The 13,269-nt window shown below is 51.2% G+C and overlaps 1 pseudogene; it reads right to left on the reverse strand.

Moving 5' to 3' along the window:
* Positions 1-5,541: 5,541 nt before the first annotated feature.
* LOC147967521 (uncharacterized) lies at positions 5,542-9,726 on the reverse strand (annotated as a pseudogene).
* Positions 9,727-13,269: the final 3,543 nt, after the last annotated feature.

The following is a 13,269-nucleotide window of genomic DNA, read 5'->3' on the forward strand; positions in this document are numbered from 1 at the left end:
TTACTCACTCATTTACCTCTTTTTACCTAACTATTTCAAATGACGGATGTCGGGACAACCCACCCACCTTACTATATATCAGACTCCGTCCAATGCCTTTGCTCTCATACAACATCTCTTTCACATCCACTAAAATTTTCAGACCTTGTTTTGTAGTTGCTTAGCTTCTCGGTCTCAAATAGGCATGGTAGGTGTTGGGAGGTTCCGAATAACATCCCGGCGGAGTTCGACAATGTTGTTTTCTGGTTAGATAAGAAGCCCCCATGACAATTCATTAAGTACATTTTCTTGGGCACATCTAGCTATTCTGTATCTTCCACACCAGGGGATACGACAACAGCGTCATCCATAAACAAGAACATGTCATTTGACTAACAATGAACCAAACCATCGACATTTGCCATGCAACCATCCTAAGAAGCCCAAGCCAGGAATGGAAGGGTCCCTCTGACGCTCTGCCAGTGCATCTGCGCGTGGTTACAGTACCGTTTTTAGGTAGCACGATAAGAAAAGATATAAATCTTCTCATGTGTAAAGTGGGAATTTTCCGCTCCTCTCTTGGCGTGTAATCCTTTTTTTATTAACAATGTATAGGGAAAGTTCTGGTTAAGAATTGGTAGGACAAATTGGTTTCAACGGTCTTGCTAATTCGTGATGTGCTACCACTGAATTGGTATGAAATGAGAAGAATCCTAGAGATTGAAAATATTTCAATAATCAAGTTTTTCTGACATAAAAAGATTGTGCTATTCACATTGCTCTCTCTCTCTCTCTCTGTGTGTCCCAGTAATTTTCTTCATGAACGATAGTGTTTCTCTCCTTTCCAATACGATTACGAGCTTGCAGTGCCTGTTTTTGTCCTTGCAAAATTTGTGTCATATCAATGTTTAGAACCAAAAGGTAGCTTCCGTAATTCAAATTTGAGAATGCTTCAAACAATTTAAGCTTATTAAATTGTCTTCAATGAGCTGAGATGTAGAGCCTTTTGTTTGAAATTATAAAAATAAAATAAAATTAGCTTCAGTGTATAAGGATAGAGAGAGAGATTGGTGGAATCGATATTCATTGCTTCAGCCTCGTAAGCATATATATAGGAGTACATAATTAACTTGGGAGTACAATACAAGGTAGAAATAAATCCAAGTCTGTCCTACTTCCTAATAATCATTCCTCAACATCCCCCGCGGTCACAACGGTAGCGACGCAAACGGTAAGACTAGAAAAGAATCACAAGGTAAGTCGATGGACATCCTCCACAGCTGCAATGATCGATGCATCGGGAAGTCGTGTTTGGAGTGAAAACCTATGGGGTTGCTCAAGCGAGGTGGTAGCTCTTTGTGGCGTAGTCGATGTAGCCGAAAGCGTAGGGTGGTGTAGCCATGCGAGTGACGCCGTGGTCACTCTGATACCATGGAGATGCATAGAGAGGGAGATTGGTGAAATCGATGTTTATTGCTTGAGCCTTGTGGATATATATATAGGAGTACGATCAACCTGGAGTACAGGACAAGTTGAAAATAAATTAGTCTATCCTATACTTCTTAATAATCACAATACGCAACATTCAACATTCAGTAACTGAATTTTGAGCACATTTTGAACACTTTGACCATATTTTTGGGAGCATCACATGTCCCCTGTTGGGTAGCTCTCCGCGCTTCGCCTCACTGTGCTCCTCCACCGCCTGATGCTTCACGCTCCCCTGAGGGAAGCCACGAAGGCCCCCGCCTCGTCTAGCGCCACATGGCTCCCTCTCCATGCGGCTGTGTCCATGAGCTCAGCTTGCCATCTCAGTCCGTTGCTACTGGGGTGCTCCTCCCCGCCATCAGGAGACTCAGCCGAGCTGGGGTTCGCTATGCTTCTCAAAGTTGTTCACGAAAAAGGGTCTCCCCCATTTTAGATTATAAAGCAATGATCAAATAAAACGAGCTTGCTGGAGGCACAGCATAAATGAGCCCAAAAGAAAAAGAAAAAAAAGAAACAAATGTTGACACCGGCAGCTTAACTAAGCGAAGATTTTTTTTTCGAGAAAGGGTGACTCCCCGGCAGCCCATAACAACGCACATACTCCTACGCGAATTTGTCTAGCTGTTTCGGACTCTATCTCAACAAGCCACGTTCCAAATAACGACCCGACCGAACTCGGAGGAGTTATGTTAAAGGCAATTTGCATCGAGCGCCACAGAACCCTCGCCAACGGGCAATCAAAGAAGAGGTGCTTGATATTTTCATCCCGATCACAGAAACTACACCTAGTAGAGCCTGTCTAGTTGCGCTTAACCAAATTATCTTTCGTTAAGATAACTTGTTTATGTACAAACCACATAAACACTTTGATTTTTAGCGGAACCTTAACTTTCCAAACATGTATGGAACTAGGAATAACACTAGAATTGATGATGTCAAGGTACATCGACTTGATTGTGAATTTCCCAGAAGTAGTAAGCTTCCAGCACAACTGATCGAACTGGTGAGTAAGCTGAACCTCCATCAGTCTACTCACCAGATGAAGCCAAGCTTCCCACCGTACTCCAACAAGCACCCTCCTAAACTGAATATTAAGGGGGGTGGACTGCAAACTCGTTGCAACCAGAGCATCGCGCCGCTGCACAATACGATATAACGAGGGATACTGAAGCGCCAGCGGCGCTTCCCCCAGCCAAGTATCCTCCCAGAAGCGAGTACTATTACCATCACCAACAATAAACCTTGATCTATTAAAGAAAGTAGCTTTGACTCTCATTAGCCCTTTCCAGAACAGCGAGTCAGTCGGCCTGACTGTCACCTACGACAAAGTCTTTGAGTGCAGATACTTATTGCGCAGAATCTGCGCCCAAGTTGCATCTGTCTCAGCTGCTAACTTATAAAGCCACTTACTGAGGAGGCATCTGTTCTTAACCTCAAGATTCTCAACACCCAGACCCCCTTGGTCTTTCGGTCGGCAGATGACGTCCCATTTGGCTAAACGGTACTTCCTGTTAAGTTCATCACTCTGCCAGAAGAAACGGGACCGATAGAAGTCCAGTCTTTTCCTGACTCCAACTGGAACTTCAAAAAAGGACAAAAGGAACATACGCGGACTCGTGAGCACCGAATTAATGAGAATCAGTCGGCCTCCATACGACATGAGTTTGCCCTTCCAGCAGCTCAGTTTCTTCTCAAACTGATCCTCAATACATTTCCATTCGCTGTTTGTCAGCTTACGATGATGAATGGGGATACCCAGGTAAGTGAACGGAAGTGATCCCACTTCGCAACCAAACAATTGCTTATAAGCATCTTGTTCCTCTTTGGCTCTCCCAAAACAGAACAACTCACTCTTATGGAAGTTAATCTTCAGGCCAGTCAATTGCTCGAAAAGGCACAACACCAGCTTCATATTTCTTGCTTTTGCCAAGTCATGCTCCATAAAGATAATTGTATCATCAGCGTACTGCGGGATGGACACGCCACCATCAACAAGATGCGGCACCAAGCCACCTACTTGACCGGCCTCCTTTGCCCTACCTATCAGGATTGCCAACATGTCTGCGACAATATTGAAGAGAATGGGAGACATTGGATCACCTTGTCTCAGGCCCTTGTGTGTCTGGAAATAATGGCCTATATCGTCATTCACTTTAATTTCAACACTCCCTTTTTGCGTGAAGGATTCCACTTGTCTTCTCCAAGCTTCATCAAAACCCTTCATTCGGAGTGCCTGTTGTAGGAAAGGCCATTTGACTTTGTCGTACGCTTTCTCGAAATCCACTTTGAAAACAACACCATCAAGTTTTTTCGTGTGGATCTCATGGAGCATTTCATGCAGGACCACAACTCCTTCGAGGATGTTCCTATCCGGCATGAAAGCAGACTGAGTAGGATGCACCACAGTATGCGCAATCTGTGTGAGCCTATTCGTCCCGACCTTGGTAAATTTTTTGAAACTAACATTAAGCAGACAGATAGGCCAGAATTGCTCAATCCACACAGCCTCTGTCTTCTTTGGAAGTAAGGTTATAGTTCCAAAATTCAGCTTAAAAAGATGAAGCTGGCCCAAGAATAAATCGTTGAACAAAGGCAAGAGATCTGCTTTAATAATATGCCAACACTTCTTATAGAACTCTGCTGGGAAACCATCCGGGCCAGGAGCCTTATTATTCTTCATCTGTGAAATGGCCTCAAATACCTCTTTCTCAGAAAAAGGAGCGACTAAAATATCATTCTCAACATCCGTAATTTGAGGCACATCCTCAATCCTAGACTCATCCAGCGACACATAGTTGTCCTCTGGAGGCCCAAACAGCTGCTTGTAGAACTCAGTGATTATTGCTTTAAGTTTTCCTGACCAAGAATCGTTTCCTCGTCTTGTTCAAGCTGAAAGATCCTCTTTTTTCTATGCTTACCATTGGCGATCAGGTGAAAAAATTGTGTGTTTGCATCCCCCTGAACAACTCTAGTGACCTTAGCCCAAAGCGCCCACTTTAGTTCTTCCTCACGAAGGAGCTCTTTCAGCCTCATTTCCGCCTCTAGCTTTGCATGAAGCTCCGAGGCTGGCAGAATCATGGTCTCGGCCTTTACATCAAGGGACTGAATAAGCAAAAGGAGCTGTTCCTTTTCGGCCTTATAAATCCCACTGAGATGCTTAGCCCACCCACGTAGGAAACTTCTCAAATGCCTAATTTTATTCTGCCAACGCTCAAGCGCAGACCGACCTCCTGCATCCTTAGCCCATTCTCTGGCTACGAGATCCAAGAAGCCTTCTCTCTCAAACCAAGCAAGCTCGAAGGAGAAAACATATTTATTTCCCAAATGGGTAGCCCCTCTAGAAATACCACGAGTAAGCGCCTGGACGGTAACATATGGAAATTTCTGCTCCCATTCGACGCTAGCCAGGACTTGATCCAGCTTTTCAAACGTCGGATTTGGCAAGGCGTTAGCCCAGGTAAACTTTCTGCCCGAAAGCTCTATCTCACGCAGATCTAGGCTTTCAATGATTGTGTTAAACATGAAGGACCATCGGCCGTCAAAATTGTCATTATTCTTCTCATCACTCCTTCTGATGATATTAAAATCACCCCCACCAGGATAGGAAGTTGTTCAGAACCGCAAATCCTAACCAGACCAGCCAAGAAATCCGGTTTATGCTTAGGTTGTGCGGCACCATAAACCGCTACCAAAGCCCAGTTAAACCCATCTGACTTCGACCGCACCCTAAACTTAACAGCGAAATCTCCCATGACCACGCTTCGGACTTCTACGAGTCACATCTAACCCCGAGTAAAATCCCACCCGATCATCCTCGCGGTGGTAGACAATGCCAATCAAAATCAATACCCCTCAAAAGAGTATTAAGAAATTGTGGCAAGAAGTTGGCTCTACCCGTTTCCGACAAAGCGATAAAGTCCAACTTATGCTCAATAGAAGCCTCAGCAAGAAACCTTCTTTTAGCCAAGTCTTTCAGACCTTTGCTATTCCAAAAGATTCCTTTCATATCTCGTCATGGAATTTTTTAGCTGTTCGGATCCGAGCGCTCCTACGCACTACGGAATCTGGGTAAATCTACCGCTTCCATTTGCGTTTAGGAGCATTAAAACTCTGCAGTTGGTCCTCACAACCAACCATAGAGGTGCGCATTTCCACATTATCTACCCGCTCAACCTCCTCCTCAGGCTCAGGAGACAGTTGAGTCAGATCCGCACAAAGATTATCGAGTGCCCTGACCCCTAGAGCGTCGATCTCAGAATCATTCATAGGTTTTACCACCGCTAAGTTACGAATCATCTCAAGCGCCCGTTCGGCCTCTAAATCCAGCATATCATTAACCGAGGTTGAGATATCACTATCATTACTACCTAGTGAAATACCTAGTTGATTTGCATTATTAATAATCTCATCATTGCTAAAATGCAGAATAGAATTAGAGGTATTGACAGACATACCAGTAGTGACCTCCACGTCACGAAGCTTGGCCGCCCTCATAGCGCACCACTGCTGAATGTCGTCCACTTCCGGATGGTCCTGGAGGCGGCTACTCAACCGCCGCCCCTCGGAGACCGGATCCGGAATGCCCCTGAACGCAATCACCTCCTCCCGAGTAGCAGCACTTGAGACCACCAAGCCGGAGGAAGGTTGAACCAGGGCCTCCTGCCCTAGCTCTCCATCCACCCCGGCCCACCGGCCAGGCAACGTGGCCGGCGCCGAAGGCAAGCAGGCCTCCGTAGGCGCTCCTGGAGAAGAAGGCCCCGGGACCATCTGCCCCGAGCCCTCTCCGGAAAGCGACGCCGGCGCCACCGAAACCGGCCTGGCAAAAGGGGAGGAAGGAGCCGTGCCTAGCAACCTCGGCCTCCCTCCCGAAGTATCAAGCTGCACCTCCCGAAACTCGTCATCCGCAAGGCCCGATGAGAGGGCCGAGGCCGCCTGCCCCACACCCCCATCGATAGAACGCACCGCCTGCTGAACCGGAGGTACGACGACCGCAGTGTAGGACTCCGAAATCACCATCTCTGAACCCCCGCCAGCGAGAGCAACCTCCTCCGCCCCAGCCCTAGCCGAGATCGGCGACGCACCCAGAAAAGGAACCACAGACTCCTCGTACTCCAGAGTCGGTAACATGTGCTCGAACACATCATTAGACTCCACCCGCTCACTCCAAAGTCTCGGAGGTGCAGATGCCAGCTCGGAAGACCCGAATCTAAGAGCAGTCATGGGTACCGCGGAAGTTGGTGCAACACCATCCGCAGATGTCTGAGAGTCAACACCCGGTGCTTTGGACAACTCTCGCCCACTGTCAGCTGCTGGTGCCTCCTTTAGAGCAGAACCATCATCCCCCTCGTGCATATCAGTGTCCGTCTCGGTGGCCACCTCAGCAAATAGACTCTCATCCTCGAACTCAATGACAAGGTTATAGATGTGACCTCGATATGCCCACTTTACCACCTCAGGCACATACTCGATGTTCAGCGCACTAACCAGAATACGGGCAATCCCGTGGGCCCTGGTGAAGTCCATATCCAATCTCTCCGGTCTGCCCACCATAATACCCAAGCTGGCCATGACCCGGGCATCCTGCAACGGCTTGGAGGGAGCCCCAGAAAACCGCAACCACACCTGAGTTAGAGGTATGCCCGTAGGCTCAATCCTCTTCCACTCGTGAAACTCAAGCACCCCCTCAGTACCCGGCACCTTGCACATCCCGAAGCTCAGAAGCCTCTGAAGATCGTCAATGGATGGGAACTCAACCCGAAATAGTTTATCCTCCATGGTAACCAACTCCCACTGGAAGTCCCCAGGAGCTAACTCTTTGAGCCTTTGAACAATCTGTGCCTCCGACACCTCACCTCTGGCAATTTTGACCAACCCAGTCGTCAAACTCAAAGACTCATCAGGAGCGTCCATCTCCGTTGGAGACTCAAAAAAAGTAAGCTCCGCACAGTACACTCCATACATCATGAGTGATGGTGCCTGATCCCTCAACATCGGGCAGTCCCCCAATTCGTGCGCCGGTTTACCACAAGTGCCACACAGCTCAGCCACACACTCCGCTATAAAATGTCCCTTGCCACCACATCTATAGCACAACATATGCTATTTCTTACGCGCCCACTTGGCCGCCCTCTTAGACTCAGTCTTGTCAGACCCCTCCACTATCTCTGTCGACCCGGACTCCTTTCCAGGAATTTCAGCCAAGGCAAGCGCCGAAACCACCTCCATAGCGTGCCCAGACAGAACCGGCTCCTCAACGACCTCGTCAACCACCATCTGGTCAGTAGCAGGCGGCGGTGGCCGTCTTGGACGGTATCGACCACCCCGGCCCCGTTGGCCACCTCGGTGGCCATGATATCCACCCTGCTGTTGGTGCCCCGGGCCAGATGCCCCCTCAACAAAGCCTCCTGGGGGCCCCAAGAACGGTCGCTCGACCGTGTCATTGCTCTGCCAAGCGTAGCCCCGACCACCGCCCGCGGACGAGGATCCACGGTGTTTACCAGCGCCATATGTATCGATACCATCATCACCCCACTGTCCCTTGGGCGCGGCAGAAGCTTGAGGTGGCGGAGGTTGTTGCGTTTGCACCAGCCCGACCCTATTCGGCGGTGGCTTCGCAATGACGTGAGGCGGCAGAACTGGCCTAGGTATCTGCCCGATTGATAGCCCGGTTGCAGGTGTCCTCGGCGCCGCACCGCCACGGCCAACAGCCCCCGGCGCGGGAGGCCGGAGACCCACAGGAACCGGGGTGGGCGGCCGAGGAACCTGACCGCCACGGCCCGCCATGGCCACCCCAGCCGCAGCCGGCGCCGGGGGCCGCGACCCTGCAGGGACCGGGATCGGTGGTCTGGGTCTGGTGCCCCCTCCACTCCGGCCCATAGCCGAGCCACTCGCAGGTACCCCTCTGCCAGCAGGAAGGTTGGGAGCAGGTGGCAGCCCCCGGCCAATCCCAACCCCGGAGGCTGGCGACGGCACGGCACCACGGCCAGCACCGGCCCCCTGCGGCGTCGCGGATTGGACCCGGCCGGCCCCAGCGTTCTTCCCTGGCGGCGGAGCACCCCCGTGACCCGTCATCAGCCCGAGCGGCGGAATGCGCCGCGCTCTCCCACTCCTTGCCGTACGCAGGTTCTGGCTACGTCGACGCAGAACCGTAGCCGGCGGAGTCGAGGGACGACGAAAGGATGGACCCGACGCCCCGTCGTCCACAGCCACAGTCAAAACCAGCTCCACCTGGCCCACATACCCAGGTGAGACTAGCCCGACCAGCCCAGCCGCGATGCCCAGATCCCCACCCAGCTCCTGCTGATTTGGCACCGGGTTAGCATGGGCCTCATACCTAGCTAACTCCGGCCCAACCGAACTCAGCCCAAGCTCGCACTCACTCGGCCCCTAAAGGCCTAAGATCGAGTTCAAACGCTGTTTACGGGATGCAGCGATCCCGAGACCCGGAGGAACCGGCGAGACGGCCGCACGCACCGCCGGCGCTGATCTGGCCGGATTCCGGCGACTTTTTTTCTTGCGATTAACCACGATCCAAGACTCCGGCCTAATAAGATCGAAAACAGTGAGATCAGGGAGACTAACCTTCGGCAAAGGACCCTTCCAAGGTTTGATCGCCGCCGTCGACAATCTTCGATGAACTATGCGTCGAACCATCTCCCGTTCGTCGCCCTCGAGAAGCCCGTTCCTTGCCGGATCATGAAGGGGCAAGACTCCGCGGATGGATGATGCGACCTCCTCTTCCGAATAACCGGCACTGAACCAGTCATTAACGTGGTCGGAGGGAGTTGGCGTCGGCGGCGATGGCTGATCGCCGTCCGCATCCCCGTCCGCATCCTCCTCCTCGGCGTCTGCCAATGCCCAGAACCTGCCTCCAACTTGCTGGCCATCGCCGGAGAGGAGAGGCGGCCCGCCCCTAGTCGCCAACATGTGATTTGAAATTTTTGAATGTCCACCCGGTCGTGCATGTATCGCTGGTTCCATCAGATCAATCACCGCCGGTGTCTTCGTTCGCAAATCCAGCTGCACACGCTCGCCAACAACGATGTCAAAAGCATCAAGTTTGAAATTCAAACCTACCTCAATCGTGTCGCCTTCCGGTAGATAGTCGCCGGCGAGGATATCGTTCTCCAAATCGAGAAGAACCAGCCATCGCGAGTGCGGTGTGAATCGAAGCCGTCCGTCGATCCAAACACTCGGATCCGTCTCGTCGGAGAAGATCACCTGCCATTGTACCCATCTTCCCTGTCCTAGACCAATCATGTCGTGCGGCCGATCTTCCCGCGCGCCGTCGGATCTCGTCAATCCTCCTTTTCTTTCCAAAGTCCCCGCCTCTAGGATGCCGGGGGATCGCGGATGCGCCAGATGCAACTCCCCTGCGCTTCCATCCGGTAAGGATCGAGGCAACGCCGGTGGGATTCCGGCTGCCTCGGGCGGCCTAGTCTCCGCCTCGCCCTCTCTCATAGCGGGCGGTCTCGACCAATTTTTAGAACTTAGCAATGCCCGATCATACCCTATCAGCAGACCTTGAATAACCTATCCAATAACGCTTTCCACTACGTTTTCATTTGAATTCCCCTCCTTTTGGGATGGCCGACACCCGCTGCACCCTCCGGAGAAGTACCACCACCCGCCGAGCACTCTGAAGCCTCACGTACTAAGCAACACCTTCATGAAGGATGCGACAACGCCGCCGCTGCTGCTCGGATAAGTCCTAGGGTTTCCCCCGGTACATGGATGGCAATGGGGAAGGGGTATCACTGATGCCCCTTAGGAGGGCCCACGGGCGCAGCCGTGCCAGTGGCGAATGAGCCAGCAGAGATTTCTCCCACCCTGAAACTATCACCGCCACCCCAAACAATCGGAAGCGTGTCGCCTAACATGCCGCCCACCAGCCTGTGCCACCACGGACACCACACCATCTTCACCGTCTCACTGAAGCCACCAACACGAGACCTGGAGGTAGGACGAGGAGACACCGGACTCAATGATAACCGCAACGCAGCCAACAGGAGGGAACCACCTCCACCGCCGCGCGAAGCGGACCAGATATAGCAACAGGGACCTGCCAGGCTGCCACTGGCCTGGCCGGACCCCAACGTGTCCGGACAGTCCCTGCAACCACGCTACAGCACGCCGGCCACCGGAGCCATCACCACCGCAATCACGGCAGCCAAGCCTCACCACCAGGGAGCAGCGCCATCGCGCCCCGACCCACAGGACCACCCCAGCCCAGATGGGACCCGAAAGGGCCCATATCTGGGCCGAGCGGGCGCCGCCGGCTAGCTGCCCACCGCGCCGCCCCGCAGCCAACGTCCACGCCGCCGCATCGAGAGCACCCGAGGCCTGCAGAGCTTCGCCGCCGGGCAGGAGGGAGCCACGACTCCCCTCCAAGCGTGCGGGGAAGGAACATCCGCCGCCGCCGGTGCCACCCGGGCATGCCGGAGGCCGCTGCTGGCGGCGGTGGAGGTAGAAGGAGAGGAGGGGGTCGAGACAGGTAGGAGGGCAGGAGCGCTCCGCCGCCTCGGGAGGGGGGCGACGGGGGCGCAGGGGAGGGGGAGAGGGAGGCGGGCCGGGGGACGCACGGGCCTAGGGACGCGCGCGCCGGTGGCCGGCGCCGGCGGTAGGGGCGAGGGAGGCCGTTGGCAGCGGAGGAACCCTAGCGCGGACTAGGCTGAATTCAGAGGTGCCCAAGAACGGCTGATCTTCAAGCAGAGTTGCATCGCTTCTCAAACTTGTTGTGTCAGGAGTTGAATAATCTCGCTTTTTTTTTGCAGAGATTGCTCTTGTATCCCCAACAATGTGATCTGCTCTGCTTCTGTCACACACAATTTCATATGGCTACAATTGCTATAGTTGCAGAGACTATTGTTACTAATCTAGGCATTATTGATAAAGTAGGCATCATGGGATAGAGCTTCTCTGTAACTAGTAATCGACTTGGTATCTGGTTACTGCGATTACGCTATTACATCGATTTAAACTGGGCCATGCTTTATTCTTTGTGCTAATACTAGCGATTGCTCGTAGCTTTATTTTGCTGACAAAATGTGTTCCCAACAGTGGATTGCACGTAGTTCGTAGCCTTATTCTTCTGAGAAAATCTGGCATCATTGGCGTGCAGTGCAGTATTTGCCTAGTCATCAAGCATGTAGGACTGGGCCGGGAGTTTAACGGAGGTGTTAGGAAGCTCTTAGTACTGTGGATGTTTTCCCTTCCAACATTTTGAAACATAAGGCAAGTGACTTGTATTGCACATGCGTGCCAGGAGTCCCGAATCGATCATCCACCTTATTTCAGCGGGAGTATTCACTCTTACCTCATTCCACCCAACGACAGGAGATGCTGAATGGACATCCTTAACCCCAGTTACAGTATCATACTTCGTCCAATGTATATGCTCTCGTGCAATATCTCCTCCAACCCAAATAGCATGTCATATATTTCCTCCTCTCCTCGGGTACTCATAGGCATGGGAGCTGTTGTGAAGTTCCCAGTAGCATCCTTTTCAAGTGTCTTAGCTTCTTTCACCCGAAAAAAAAAATAAGTGTCTTAGCTTCTTTGGATTCTATAACTGCTGACGGTTTGGCGTGCTGATATGCTCGGCAACTTGTTTTTCTCTGATTCACAAACGACTCACTGATTGTTTGGAATATCCACGTCGTCGTGTTCGGGAAGAATTCGTTGCAATTGTCTTTCAACATATCCTTCCCAGACACGACGAATAGGCTTAGGATCGCTAGCTTTGTACCAGCATAAATATAGCTAAACCCGATGGCTGTAATTACCGAAAAATCAACCCAGATGATAAGTGCCAATCAATCAATAGAAAATAACGGGAACCTCCCGTGGCCATCCTATCCGGTGCCCGGCGTGCTTGTGTTTCGCCGATGGCGAGATCAATCGATCTGCATCCAGGCGCGTACGTGCGTGTCTTGGACAAGTGCTAGCGTTACGTGCTAGCTTCAAGGGGATCGATCAAACAGCTAGCTAGCTAGCTTGCTACGGCCGTGTTGTCTTCTGTTCATGAGTTGATCACGGGTTGCTTGTATACTCACGCGTCTGGTTGGAAAGTAATCGGCAACCTACAAATTTCCTTCCACATCTGTCCACGAACATTTCAACCCGTATTTTAACAAACCAGACGAATTCATGCAAACGGGCCGATATTCATCAAAGTTCAGATAGAAAATAGCACAAATTATTCATATATACCATACAAACTTAGTCTAGTACAATAAGGTCTCAAATTCGACTAAATCCTGGATGTCCAACAAGTCTTTCATAAACGGATCATGTTGTCTGACATACTCCCCCTTCAGATTCATCCAACAATATGTGCACATAAATGGTTGTCCCTCTCTCCTATGATACAACATGACGGCGCGTTTGGGCTACATATAACATGTAGACCAACATTGACTTCGTGAATCAATCAACAAGTTGAGGAAGAGGAAAAAACGTACTATCTCATCCTCTAGTGCGTCCAATGGCCACCTTATCTCGAGCTGATCAACCACGTCGCAAAACTTGCCGACCCTGATCTGAATAGCATGTCAACGATACGACAACGACCTCGTGTTGTGTGCATTAATGATGTACATATCGTAGGGCGCAATGTGCTTTCGTGCATGAAATTTTTCATGCACTTGCTCCCAGAAGGTGCTCCCCTCTACTCCTGCCTACAAAATCTGCAGATACGGCCAGCCCCGCATCGCACAACAACTGATCCTCCCTGGTCGAGTAGCTGACCATCCTTCATATTCTGAAAAAAGACATGACATTTCAAAATAAGCTCAATAGCAT

Source organism: Triticum urartu, chromosome 5A (assembly GCF_056163025.1).
Source record: "Triticum urartu cultivar PI428250 chromosome 5A, HENAU_Tu73, whole genome shotgun sequence".
Taxonomy (NCBI): Eukaryota; Viridiplantae; Streptophyta; class Magnoliopsida; order Poales; family Poaceae; genus Triticum; species Triticum urartu.